We start from the raw sequence: 12,920 nt of genomic DNA on the forward strand, positions 1-12,920 counted from the left end.
ATGCAGTTCAGGCTGGTCTTAAGCTCACTCTGTAGCCCAGGCTGGCCTCAAACTCACAATGATTCTCCTGCCTCAGCCTCCAAGTGTTGGGATTACAGGCATGTGCCACCACACCTGGCTATAATTGGCTTGTTTTGAATACCTTGTGTTATATCTGTTTATCTAGTAAACTCTGACTGATACACATGGCCAGAGATGTTGAACATTTTTTCATGTATTTATTAGCCATTTGAACTACTTCTCAGGAGTGCCTATTTGTTTTACTGGCCAATTATTAGTCCTTTATTTTAGGGGGTTCTAATTTTTTTTCAGTTCTTTATATATCTGACATTAGTCGTCTTTGTGATGAATAGCTGGCAAAATATTTTTCCCATTCTGTGTGTTGTTTAATCATTCTGTTGGTTGCTTCCTAGCTGTGCAGAGATATTTAATTAGATATGATCCCATTTGTTGATTTTTTTGTTTCATTTCTTGCACAACTGATGTTCAGTTCAGAAAGTCCTTGCCTATGCCTATTGTGTTCAAGAGTTTTACCTATTTTATCTTCCAGCAGATTGTTTCTGTTTTAACATTTAGATCTTTTTATACATTTTGATTTTAGGTTAGTACATGGTGAGAGATGAGTATAGATTCCATTTTCTGCTGTGGGTAGCCAGTTTTCCCAGCACCATTTATTAAAGAAGCTACTTTCCCCCTAGTGTATGTTTTTGGTCCTACAGTCAAAAGATTAGAGAGCTGAATATGTCTGCAGTTGTTTCTACATTTTTTGTTCTGTGCCACTGATCCATATGCTTACTTCTGTGCTGATACTATGGTATTTTTATCATTGGAGCTTTATACTATAACTTGAAGTCCAGGATTGTGATGCCCAGGATTGCTTTTGATATGCTGGGTCTCTTTTTGTTTCATATAGATTTTAGGACTATTTTCAAGTTCTGTCAGAAATACTATGGATATTTTGATTGGGATTGCCTTAAAACTGTATATCAGTTCTGAAAGTATGGCCACTGGTCCTGCCTATCCAGGAATAAGGATATTGTTCCATTTCCAGATGTCCTCTTCGACCTCCTTTTTCATAGTGTAATTTTCATTGGAGAGGTCTTTCGCTTCCTTGGTTAGGTTCAATCTTAAGTATTTAACTTTTTGATGCCATTGTGAATGGTATTGTTTTCCTAATTTCCTTCTCAGTGTGCTCATTACTGATGTACAGGATTGACTGTGCGTTGATTTTATATCCTGCTATGCTACTGAATTTGGTTATTAATTATAGGAGTCTTTCGGTAGAATTATTTAAGTCTCCTCTGCAGAGGATCAAATCATCTGCAAATAATTTTACTTCTCCCTTTGTTATACATATCCCCTTTCTTTCTGTCTCTCACCTGATTGCTCTGGCTAATATTTCAACAACTATGCTGAACAGGAGCAGCGATAGTGGACATTTCTGCTTTCTTCCTGATTTTAGAGGGAAAACTTTCAACTTCTCTCCATTTAACATAATGTTGGCCATTGTTTTGTCATAAATGGCTTTTATTAGGTTCAGGTAAGGTCCTTCCATACTTATTTTCTTCAGAGTTTTTATGAATGGAAGTTGGATTTGGTCAAACACCTTTTTGTGACCAACTGATAGGATCACTTGGTTTTTGTTCTTACTACTGTTTTTGCAGTGTATTACAGTTGCTGGTTTGTAGATGTTTAAACATCCCTCCATCCCTGTGATGATGCCCCCTTGGTCATGACGTCTGATCTTGTTGATGATTTGTTGCCTTCTATTTGCCAGTATCTTGTTGAAGATTTTTGAGTTTAGTGATTAAAGAGACCGGCTTGCAGTTTTCTTTTTTGTTGGGGTCTTTTTCTGATTTTAGAATCAGGGTAATGCTAGCTTACAAGAATGGCTTTGGGAGTCTTCCTTCCCTTTCAATGTTATTAAAGAGTTTGAGGAGTATTGGTGTTAGATCTTTCCTGAAGTTCTTGTAGAATTTATAAGTACTATGCACTAAAAAACTCCACCACTGGAAGCCCAGTTCTTGTGGAATTTAGCAATGACAGCATCCTGAGCTTTTCTTGTAGTAGTTAGCAGTTTTTTGTTTTTTTTTTAATTACTGCTTCAGTTTCCTTGACTGTTACTGAAGTAGTCAGGATTTTTATATATTCTTGCTTCAGTTTTGGTAATGCATATGTATGCAGGAATCCATCCATTTCTTTAAGATTCTCCAGTTTATTAGAGTACTCCTTCACTATATGCTTTCACTTAACTCCGGAGAACAGAACGCTACAGGTGCTACCTCCTGGCAGAGAAGAGTGAACATAGAACTGGTCCTAACTGAGTTGGGTGTTTTCATTCCTTTCCTGTTTTTGGAAAGATTGGCTAAGGGTTTGTCTATTTTGTTTACTGTTTCCAAGAACCAGCTCTTCAATTCATTGATTTTCTGTATTGTTTTTTAGTCTTGATTTTGTTAATTTCTGCTCTGATATTTATAATTTCCTTGCCTGCTCTAACTTTAAATTTGGATTGTTCTTGTTTTTCTAGGACCTTGAGGTGGATTATTAGGTTACTTACTGAGGTTCACTTTGTTTTTATAATGTGGGCACTCACGGCTATAAACTTCCCTGTTAGGACTGCTTTCATTGTGTCCCAGAAGTTTTTTTTTTTTTTTTCTTTTTCCAATTGTCACAATTTAACAAAAAAATGATTTTAGAAAGAGAATTCAACTGCAGAATGCATTCTTAGAAACAGAATGTGCTCCTTATCTTGATGATAGTAAGAAGGGACTGGGAATCTTCCCTTGCTCTGAAATTTAGAACTACCAACAATTATTGGTTTGCTTGCTATCCGGGGAGCCCAAATTTCTCTGGGATAAGTTTGACAAATCCTGTGTTCTCGGTTGGCATCAGATAACTGCCAGGTTGAAGCTGGCACTCCCATCCTCTTATATTCCTCAGCAAGGTCAATAAGCTGCCAACCTTGTGTTCGTTCTGAATCATTTTGTTTGGGATTATATGAGAATGCATAGAGAGCTGCTTATTTTGCCTGTTTTTACGGCGGTAGCAGAGAGTTATAAATATGACAGTCTCTTTCTCTGGGAACAATGAAATGCATAGTCCTGAAGTTATCGCACTGAATCAAGAGAGGGCATCCAGAAGTAGTCGAAGGAACTTTCTCTACTGAGGCAATGTGGTGGTGCAAAATCTAGATTTCTTTTTTATGAGAATCTGTAAACGATAGATGTGTGGTCATAAGATACAACGTTCCTGTTCATGCCTTGTTGCTTGTACTGAACCGGTCAAGTAATTTTACCTGTTCCACCTTGGTCGCCCGATTGTGGTCCATCCGGAGGAGACCTCTGCTGGCAGCCGGCCTCACAGGCATACCATAGAGCAGAGAAACCGGGCCGGGAAGGCAAGGCAGAGGAGCCAGCACTCCCTCCACCCGCCAGCACCTCCGCCCGCCAGCCCGTCCCCCAGCCAAAAATCTTGATCGAACTTCCAAAACCAAAACAATTTGGGAGCAGTATAAGTCAACTATGTTTACATATTTTCATATGTGAAGGCTTTATTTTACAAATCACTGTTCATGTTCTCTTTATGTTGTCTTAGAATACAATTGATGAAATCTCAAAAGGAATCCGCCATAAACTTTTTGTGGAGAAAACTCATTTTGAAGCCTTGAAATGACACTTGGAAATAAAATACTTTTGGGAAAACTCCCCCCAAAATTAACTGACAAAACAAGCCAATTATAGCCAGGCATGGTGGGGACATGGGGCACAATGAAAGCATGCCTGTAATCCCAGCATTGGAGAGGCTGAGGCAGGAGGATCATTGTGAGTTCGAGACCAGCCTGGGCTACAAAGTGATCTCAAGGCCAGCCTGAACTGCATAGTGAAACCCTGTCTCAAAAAGACTAAAAAAAAAAAAAAAAAAAAAAAAAAAAAAAAAAAAAAAAACAAACAAACACACACACACACACACACACACACACACACACACACACAAACCACAAGTCAATTTCAAGCAATATGGAGGACACATAGGCCTTCATACATTCAGAGTGATCATGCTCACTAGAAATGCTCAACAAGGGAAGCTTGTTTCCCCAAAATTCTAAACAGGGTCTTTATAGATCCAAACACTGAGGTTAGGCTTTTCACATTTAGAGGAAACTAAAGCAAAGCAATCGAACTTGAGGGCTATACAAATTGTACTGCTTTTGAAAGAACAATACGAGGCAGCATTGAAAAAAGGATGCTGCGATAACAAAGTCTACAGGGCAAAAGAAGGGAAGGTTATTTGTTTCAGTTGATTCTTCATTCATCCAGTTTCTTGAGTTAGCAAGTTCTAACACTAAGGAAAACTGGGGAGAAAATTCCAGCCAGAGTTTCTGAAACACAGGCCAGCTGGGAGAAAGTTGAGAACAAGCAAGAGCTGCACTGGAGGAAACTAACTTGGCAGTAACACTGCTCTTGGATAAGAGTTGAATGTACAAAGGCCAAATGACTTAGCGAGGCCCACACTGATACAGGAAAATACTAGGGTTAAGAAAAAAGAATGTAATGGTAAGATATATCAGTGGGGAACCAAACAGCAACATGTCTAAAAGAAAATTAAGTGGAGGATAATCAAATCACAAGAGAATATGAACCAAATTGGTGATTTCAGGAACAGAATGTAACCTTTCAGGAGAGGAGCCTGAGATGTTCTCATTAGGGTATTAAAAATTAGCCAAGCATAACAGGGTCTTGGAAAGAAATCTAATAGTAGAGAAAATTAGAGTCAGGAATTTTTAAAAAAGAGCTAGGGAAATTGGGGAAAGTTCTAGCTTTTTTTGATAAAAGGAAATGTAGAAAAATTCTGATATGCATAAACATGTATGGCTTAACTAATCATACCAGGGGAAATACCAGGTGATGAAGACAGAATTAATGCCGTGTCTCACAAGAGTCTCTCTTCTGCTTTGATTTCATCTCTCTCCATTATGCTTTCCATACAGTTGCCAATTCCTATAAAGTCTATCTCTAAATGTCTCTCAGAACATCTTCAATTTCCCATGCCTCATAATGACTCCTCTAGTTGTCACTCATAATTTTTTTCTTTAGCAATAGATCCTTTTCCACTCAGTTCAGTTTTCCATTCTGATCCCAAAGTTACTTTTCTGAATTATATAACTGATGATATCCCACTCCCTTGATCAAAAGCCTTCAACAATTTCCCACTGGAACTTTTCAAAATATTTTTTGGAACCAATCTAGTTGATAAAGTTTGAATGATTGACACTATTTTATGCTGGTATCCTGATTTTGAAAATTTTTACACAATAGCCTACTGTCATTTTCTTTGGGAACACTTGGGGGACAACCGAACATTTGAAAAAGCATTGTATAAGCACTGAATATAATTGATGAGACCATTAGCTACTCACTCATGTATTCATTCAAGAATTGCTTATGAATGTCACTGTTTGCCAAGCACTGTGCAGTGGCAAGCCAGGCAGATAACCACACACTTAAGGAACTTTCAGTCTAGTGGGGAAGACATATGTTGATATGTTGAATGAGTACTTATTTAACTATTAAAACAGAAGTATTTACTTTATAGTTGTTAAAAGTACTCTGAGGAAGAAGTAAAGCATATCTACAGCCTGGATAAAAGGAAACCTATTCTCTTTGTGTCTTTGTCTGTCTGTCTGTCTCTGTCTTTGTTTCTGTTTGTCTCTGTCTGTCTCTTTCTCTCTCTCTCTCTCTGGCTGGTTAGGCAGATTCACTGAGGAAATGATATTGCAGCTAAGACTGAAAGGATGTGTAGGAGTCTCCTTGCTGGTGAAGAACTTTGATAAAGCTGCCCAAGAAATCTGTAATTCAGACACACGTGGTTGCAGGCTAGTGGGTAGAGAGAAAATAACTTAAAATGTGAGCTAGAAGGAAGCAGAAAGTTAGCAGTTGGGTAAATTGTTGTGTCTGATGATGAAACAAAGATCAGGTTCTGAGGCTGTTTAGGGAAAAGGGGGACATGAGTGTCTACCATAAGTTCAATTTAGGCCATATTTAGTTTCAAGAAACATCAAGATATCCAGGTAGAAATGTCAAATAGGTCTGGAACTCAGAAGAGATTCACACTTCAGTTTAGCTGTACATATTTAAATGTCTCAAAAGTCATTTAGATGAATTCTTCTAGGAAATTAACACAAAGGAAGATGAGAAACAGTAACACTCATAAGAAACTCTAACATAAAAATGATGAAAAAAGAATCATTTTCCCAAGACTGAAAAACTCAAGAGAAGATATGATATGACAGAAGATAGGATACCATAGAAGCCGGGGAAAGTTAATGATTCCAGAAGTAGTGAGTAGTTTACAGCCTCAAAAGCAGTGGGCAGGTATATGGGATGAGGACTGTATTGTGCCCAGTGGACCTACTGTAACATTAAAAGTGAACCATAAAGGAAATTCAATTGAATTTCTACTTGCAGAGGACTGCAAGGAAAATATAAGCTGAGAAGTAGAGAGATAGAAAATATCAAAAGCTTATCTATAAAATATTCTAAACTAGCTGGGTGTGGTGATGCATGCCTGTAATTCCAGCACTTGGGAGGCTGAGGCAGGAGGATCATTGTGAGTTCGAGACCAACCTGGGCTACAAAGTGAGCTCAAGGCCAGCCTGAACTGCATAGTGAGACCTTGTCTCAAAAAGATTAAAAAAAGAAAAACTCTAAACTGACCCTCAAGATAGCTAAGATAGTTGTACTACTGATTTCTATTGCTTTATTGAAAGGAACAGTTAATATTTAATTGTTTGACCAATCTTATATGCCTATATTTGTTTATCTGAGTAACCAATTTGAAGATATCAACATGTAATACAACGACTGTTAGTTTCCTATCACCTTGTCTGAAATCTATATTGCTTGCATATTGTTTTTGTTATTTTGTAAATGTGTGTTTGTTAATGTGTTTTTGTTCTTTCATCTTTAAAATAAAAAAAGAAAGGACATAATTTCCTTGGTTAGGTAAGCATTATTTACTTGGTTATAAAAATAGCTATGGATATTCTTTGAATCCTATCACAAAGATGAATTTCTCCAGAAATAGTCTGTACTCTTTTTTGCCTAACATCTGAGGCACTACAATTTTAGAGTAACATTATGACTTGAGGGCTTGTTTTGTTTTTCGACTTTCATGGGATTTAAAGTAGTTTGAAGAGAAAATCAAGTGATCTTCTACATCTAAAACAGAATTTATAGGAATGGAAATCATAATGCTTGAAATAAATTTTTTGAAATAACGGTAGGATTAACAAGGTACCACATATAGCTAAGAAGAGATTCGGTGAACTGCAAGACAGTTCAGAATGCAAAAGGCAAAAGAAAAAAAAGGATTATGAAAAGCAGATTAAAATGAAAATGAAAAATACTAAAGAGTTTTTTATAAATATTTTGAGAATCCTACAAGAAAAAGATAACAAAAAACACAACATATGAAGAGCTAATGCTCAACTTTTTCTAAAACCAATGAAAGAAAATGTTCCACAATTTCACACATGATAAGCTCACAAGAAGTTAAAAATCTCACATATGAAATAAAGGACATCTAGAATATTAAAGCTACAAAGAAATTTGTAAGAGCCACCAGTTTACCTGCAAAAGATGGTCATGGATTGAAGGTAAATATTTCACAGCAATAATGGAAGTCATAAAATGCTGGAATAATATCAGTGTGCAGATTGACTACAGCTGCCAGACTAGAATCTCTACTCAGAGACTAAGATGAAATCAAAATCCTTCTAGACAAACAGATAATGAGATGGCTTTCTATGAGAACATCATTGTGTTGATTTGGGGCTTATTTTGCAAGGGGAACGATATAATACAGGACACATACTTCATACGATTATTTATAATAGTCACCCAAAGAACAGTATACAAAAGAGTGAAGGGAATCTGTCCACACACTAAGATCAAGGAATCCAGCTGAGGGCCTGGATCCCACGACAATGTCCTACATGAGTTGAGCTGAACACCCAGAGCTCATAACAATGCCTCCCATGAATCCAACTGGAGGCCCAGAGCCCATGACAACGTCTCATGCTGACCTGTTTCATGGATCTGTTGGGAAAGCCCAAAGGTCAGTGGTGGAATCTACAAAGTCTGTGCCAGCAGGATGAAGGACCTGTGCTAGCAGGCTGAGGGATCTGCACTGGAGCCAGGAAGTGATGCTCAGAAGGACCAGAGCTCCCCCAAAAGGTACCACAGCCATCCTCGGCAACAGTGAGGTCCCGAGCTCCTCCGATGATCAGGATGGCTGAGTTCTCATCAGGGAAGCCAACGCAGCAAGCTTTTCCAGGAAGCCAGCAGTGCACCATCTTCCCCTCCGGAACCAGGAAGCAATGCTCAAAGTGAGGACCAGAGCTCCCCAAAGTGAACCAAAGCCATTCTCAGTGCCAGCGAGGTCCCGAGCTCCTCAGAGGATGAAAACAGCCAAGTTCATCAGGAAAGCCAGCTCTCCACAGTCTCTCTCAGCTCCCAACAGCCCTGCTTCTTCTTCTCCAGGTCTGCCTCTTATGCTGCTGGCAACAGTCCTCAGGTGGGCCTCCCACACCCAGCACCACTCACTCAGTTCAGCTGGGGGTTACAAGTTGACCACCAGTTATCAATCCACTACAATCATGTACTAAAAAAATTGAAAAGCAAGCATTTCAGGAAGAAAGTGACCCAGGATGGAAAGTTTGAGAGGCAAGAAGAAATGAAGAACATAGTCAGATTATAAGTGTATTGGTAAATCTTAATATATATTCTTGTAAGGTTAAAAATAATTAAATGACACAAAAATAATAACATAGACTATGAGGGGAGAATAGAGATATTCAAGGCTTTTAAAAATAATTATTATTTCAGAGGTTATTAAACTTAGACTTTAATTTTCTTTAGTTTTAAAAGTAATCGCTAAATAAAAATCATATGTAAATTCAAAATTAATTGAGTAGAAACATGTAATGAGGAAAAAAATTTCAATTTACAGAAAGCAAGTTTGGAGTGGAGAGGCTTGTCCTAGTTTCCCATGTCTATGACAAAATATCTGGCACCCAAAACTTAAAGGAGAGGTTGACTTTGGCTCGTTTTTTCAGTCTCTGGTCCCTTGACTCAAACGCAGAAGCTGGGTGACTGGGTGGCACAGTAGAGGAAAAGGTACTCAATCCTTGACACCCAAGAAACAGAGAGAGAAAGGAGAAATCAGGGACAGGAACACACTCTTCTGAGCCAGGGATATAGCTCAGTGGCACAGCACCTCTCTGGCAAGCATGAGGTCCTGAGTTCTATTCCCAGTCCCAGAAAAAAAAAGGAGATACTCTTCCAGGCTACCACCCTGGTGACCCATTTCCTACCTCCTAAGAACACACTCAGTTACTGAACTTACCAATGGATGAGTCCACTAATGAGTGTACTAGCCCCATGATCCAATCAAGTTGCAAACATACAAGGCTTTTCGGGGCCATTTTAGACAATGTGCTTAGAGAAATGTGAAAACAATAATATACAATAAGATAGTAAATATAAACAATGATATATAATAAGATAGTAAATATAAACAATAATATATAATAAGATAGTGAATATAAATAACATATAATAAGATGGTAAATGATTAAACAATTTAATGTACAGTCAGTGCAGTTGACTGAATGATACAGTAAACAAAGATTGTTAGGTATAAAGGGATTTCCACATCCCATGAACATAGAAAAATGGAAAGTATGGGAACGGGAAAATGTATTGCATTTGTAGGAAACGTACTCCAATATTGTCAAAAGTGCAAAAATGGCCCACAGCTTGAAGAAATTGGAGATGGTTAGAAATGCTGTGGAGAAGGAGTAAACTGATGAGATAAATGAAGGGACAATGCTGGCAAACAGTAAAACATTCAGTGATCCAGTTAACTACTAGCTGACAGTAGTTGCATGCTAAGAAGTAGAGGTTAGAAGTTATGAGTGCATGACAATATGACTAACTGTGACACTCCCTTGCAATGTCTTACTGCCATGCCATCTTGGCTTAGAATCTGGCCTAAAACCTCTACAAACTGTAAACCAAAACAATCCTTTCCTATTTTATCTTTCAGTGTTGAGTATTTTGTCTCAGCATCACAGGTAACTAAGATAGATTTTGGTACCAGGAATGGGGTCATTTCTATAACATTATCGGACCATGGTGTAGGAGCTTTTGTAACTGGCTTGTGGGAAGAGTTTAGAAAGATTTAGAGATACTAACTGAAGAAGCAACCCTAGAATGCTTTAAAGTATACTTGATAGGAGATTCTGATGAGCACTCAGAAGGCCAGAACACTGATAGAAATGCATCCAGTAAAGACCAGGCTCAAGGGGATTCAGTTAGGAACAAGTATTTCATTGGCTGTTGGACTCATGACCATGTGTGCTATGCTTTGGCAGAAAACTTGTCTGCATTGTTCTTGTCCAGAGACTTTGCCTAAAACTGAGATTAAAGACAGCAGACTAATTAATCTTGTGGAAGAAATTTCAAGGCAGTCTAATGTTGAGGCAGTGGCCTGGCTACTGTTGGAGGCTTTTAGCCAGATCTATGTTGAGAATCAAGAGCAAAGATCATAGCCAAATGATTTAAAAACATTTTGAACTTAGCCAGAAAGGAAGCTCCAGTAAAGTTGTAGATGGAAAAGATGGAACAGAGAAGAACTTGGTTGCTGAGAAGGAAGAGGAACATAGAAAATATGGCCTCAGAACATCACAAACCCAGCAGGACTCCACCTTTTGCAGCCTCAAAACTGATCAATCAGTAATTGAAAGTCAAATGTGAAGGCACTATATCTTATGAATTGCTTTTCATGGGACAGATGTATCAAACCTGGCTTCATGGTAAAGTTTCATTTATTCTGATAGCCTTTCTTCAGTGATACGAAATGGCCATTCTTTGGTCAAAGAAAAGTAAGTCACTGTATTCTCTTCCTTGGATCTTCAGGTGGTTAAAGTTTGTAACAGCATAAATGACAGGTTCTATCTTCATATTACTCCATTGAGGAAACTGTCCAGGGCACACAGAGATCATCATGCTTTCACTGATAGTCTCAGACAAACCACAGGCAATAGATTCACTTGTTGAGTGATACTCTCAGCTGGATGCTGCATTATGGCTTTCCCATATTAAACAGCATAGACAGCACCATTCCCAGACACCCCAACCCACTGTGAGATTTGATGGCTCGTAATGGGGTAGCAATTTCTAGCACCATCATTGCACGCAAGACACAGATAGGATAGCACTTGTGCTCTCAGAAATCAGCCTCTTCCCGGTTGCTGTTGTGCACTACACAGAAGCAGTTGCAAGTTGCGTACCAGGAAAGAGTGAGTGCTTGGCAAACAGGCAAATAAGCTGAAGACATTGCAATAATCCTCAAGCCATATACAAAATCACAAACTCTGGCCTAAATTTTAGAACCAAATGTGTTTTAGGACTCTGAACTGCATGTTCTGTAGAAGGGAATCAAAATGTGTATATTATATAACCCACTACCAGGGTCTGAAGCAGGACTGCATGATCAAACCCAAGTATTTCTGCAGCAAAATATGTGAATATTTGTGTCAAGTAGTATAAATTAGCAACATAAGTAACCTCTGGTAGTTATGTCTTCAAATGCGTATCTGCTTGGGGCTTCCTTTGTATGTTAGGCATAAAAGATTATGTGCCTGTTTTCTTTTCTGGCATAAATTAGGGATAAAGATACTATGGACTCTACCTCTGGTGACATCACTGTGGCTTCACTTCCATTGTTCCAAACCTTCTATGTCAACCTAGAAGAGCCCATAGGTCTATATGGAGTTGTGCTCCATACTGTGCACATCATCCATAGATTCATTCATTTGATAAACATAACCAACGTATGGAACACCTTACTGTGGGCCCACAGCAAACTGGATCAGGATAGTGACTCAGCCATTCTATTAAGTGACCCACTGGAGCATAAAACTTTGTTCTAAACTTCCACTTTATTAAGCCTATTGAAACCAAAAGTAGAAATATTTGTCTTTCCACCTACTCAAACAATTTCAAAGGTCAAACCTATTCTTAAATACATATACTTGAATCATCTAATAAGAATGCTACTACTGAAGAAATGGATTAAATTAATCTTCAGCAGCAAAAAATACCTGAGAAAGTGTCTTATTGAATTAGGTTTTATTTTATTTATTTTTATTGAGCTATAGGTTTTCTATCTACTGCTCATTTCTTCTCTAGGAATATTTTACCCTACGAAACACTGAAATAGTAACAAAATAACCCAAGAAGTATTCATCATCAGAAAAAATAAAAAATATAGAAAAGACTTATTGTGCCACACAAGTTAAAACTTGATTTAATGAATCTGATAATGAAAAAACTTATGTTACGCACAGATTTTATTGACATACTGCAGTTAATGTGTTTAAGAATCTGTTTTGTTTCTTTTAATTCTGGTGCAGTCCATCCAATATTCCATTTTTATAGACTAGTTATATTTTACTCAGATCAGGTAGTTCTTCATAGGATTTTGAATAATCTTCCAGATTTCTAATTCTTCTGTTTTTTATAAAGACAAGTCAGGGAATAACTTAATAGAAAATTTGAAAGAAGGGACCATAACACAATATCATGTCAAAATAGAAAAAATAACATGAGTGACATAATTTGATATTAAAATAAAAGATATAAAAATTATGGCTCTGAACTTATGGAAAATAAATTCAGTATTCTTGTGTTGTGCCAGTACTATATCTGGACTAAAATTTCTAGTCATAATGAAGTATGACTTACAGCTTCATAATATTCTGTCTCTTTTACCATAGTCTATAAGAAAACACAACCCATGAATTACAGACAGACAATCTTGATCTTCCATTTCACATGAGAAAATTTCATCAATAG

The 12,920-nt window shown here is 37.6% G+C and overlaps 1 protein-coding gene and 1 pseudogene across 1 annotated transcript in view; both read right to left on the reverse strand.

Moving 5' to 3' along the window:
* The window catches only part of Ptprr (protein tyrosine phosphatase, receptor type, R), a 366,148-nt gene that overhangs the window by 325,892 nt on the left and 27,336 nt on the right, over positions 1-12,920 (reverse strand). The window lies entirely within an intron of this gene.
* LOC102030268 lies at positions 2,659-3,328 on the reverse strand (annotated as a pseudogene).

The sequence above is a fragment of the Chinchilla lanigera genome, unplaced genomic scaffold, assembly GCF_000276665.1.
Source record: "Chinchilla lanigera isolate Chin_1 unplaced genomic scaffold, ChiLan1.0 scaffold00004, whole genome shotgun sequence".
NCBI classification, from domain to species: Eukaryota; Metazoa; Chordata; class Mammalia; order Rodentia; family Chinchillidae; genus Chinchilla; species Chinchilla lanigera.